Source organism: Mandrillus leucophaeus, unplaced genomic scaffold (assembly GCF_000951045.1).
Source record: "Mandrillus leucophaeus isolate KB7577 unplaced genomic scaffold, Mleu.le_1.0 Scaffold1081, whole genome shotgun sequence".
In the NCBI taxonomy this organism is placed as follows: Eukaryota; Metazoa; Chordata; class Mammalia; order Primates; family Cercopithecidae; genus Mandrillus; species Mandrillus leucophaeus.
In genome coordinates, this window is record NW_012098999.1 from 154,424 (window position 1) to 156,186 (window position 1,763).

The following is a 1,763-nucleotide window of genomic DNA, read 5'->3' on the forward strand; positions in this document are numbered from 1 at the left end:
ACATTCTTCACAGAAATCAAAAACACAATCTGAAAATTCATGTTGAACCACAAAAGACTCCGAATAGTCAAAGCAATATTGAGTAAAACAAAGCTGGAGGTATCACACTACCCGACTTCAAAATATACTATGGTTATAATAACCAAAACAAGCATGGCATTGACATAAAAACAGACACATAAACTACTGAAACAAAATAGAGAGCCCAGATAAATCCATGCATTTACAGCCAACAGATTTTTGTGCCAAGTACACACAATGGGGGAAAGAAGAGTTGCTTCAATAAATGGTGCTGGGAAAACTGGATATCCACATGTGGAAGAATGGAACTAGACCCTTTTCTCTTACCCTATACAAAAATCACCTCAGAGTTGCCCTGGCAACAGTCTTCCCCCGACTACTCCTCTGTCTCTCCAGTGAAAAATGGGCCCCTGCTTGCCCACTGCTTGGAAGCTGCAAACTGTTTTCTCATGAATTTTGGATCCCATTTGGACTTTCGTAATCAGTGATGGCAGTAAAGGCATCAACATTGAGAGCTACTGAGTTTTGGCACTCTCATCAGGTGTATTTACGTTATTGGCAACATTATCATCATGTCATGGCTTGGATGCAAAGCCACCAGAATGCCTGTAGGAAGGCTGTGGAATCCTATTTCAGTCTTCCATGGTAATTTCCTCCTGCAGTTCTTCCCTGAAGAGCTTACGATAACCAGGCCAGGTATCCTATGTCCTTCTCTGACCATCACGTGACTTGGCAGAACTGCTACCTCAGTTCTACAGATTTCGGAAGGTCTGGGCGGCATCCACATGACAACAGTAGGATCCAGGCATCCATAAGAGAAGAACAAGCTTAGTCTAAAGAGGAGGAGATGGAGACCAAGTCAGATGGGGAGGTAGAATGTGACCTAAGCAATATGGAAGTCACCCAGGACCTCTGTCAGTACTTTGCAGAGACCCAGAGTCACAGAGAAGACCAATGGTGGCAGCAACAGCTGGATGCAGAATACCTGGATGACTACACGAATGCTGACCATGACCTGTACTACAACATCTACTGGTCAGTGGAGCCCCTGACTAAGAAGCCCAGTGAGAAGCAACAGACTGAGAATAAACCATTTGTTTGGGAGAGTGCCACGAAGATCCAGGCCATGGAGGCTGCAGTGCAGCTGAGCTTTGACAAGCACTGTGACAGAAAAGCAGCCCAAGTATTAGCTGGTCATCACCCTGAAGTTCTGAGCACTGGGCACAGGGACCTCTGAGAGTGCTTTCTAACAGAGTTCCCAGCCTCGCCCTTTTTGGGGGGTACACACTCTATATCTCTCCTTCTGTACATTTCTCATGGAAAGGGGAATTTGTAGTGAGGCACAAGCATGTTCACCAAAGTCCAGTTGACCTGTCATGGATGTATGTACTATGCCAGCCCCTTAGAGGTCAGCCAGATGTGTACTGTTGACAACATGTGAAATTTTCTCCTGACATAAAATGATAATGTTGTATATATTACACTCGTTTTTGATGTTGTCAATAACAGTTCAATTCATTAAAGTTCTTGCCTAGAAAAAAAATCAAATAAAAAAAGATTAAAGACTCAAATGTAAGTCTCGAAACTGTAGAACTACTAAAAGAAAAAGCACAGGAGAAATGCTTCATGATATTCGTCAGGGCAAGGATTTTTTGGATAAGACCCCAAATTACAGACTACAAAAGCAAAAATAGACAAATGGGATTTCATCAAACTAAAATGCTTCTGCATAGCAAAGGAAA

At 42.9% G+C, this 1,763-nt stretch overlaps 1 pseudogene; it reads left to right on the forward strand.

Annotated features, from left to right (window-relative positions):
* Positions 1-369: 369 nt before the first annotated feature.
* On the forward strand, positions 370-1,235 carry LOC105544600 (annotated as a pseudogene).
* Positions 1,236-1,763: the final 528 nt, after the last annotated feature.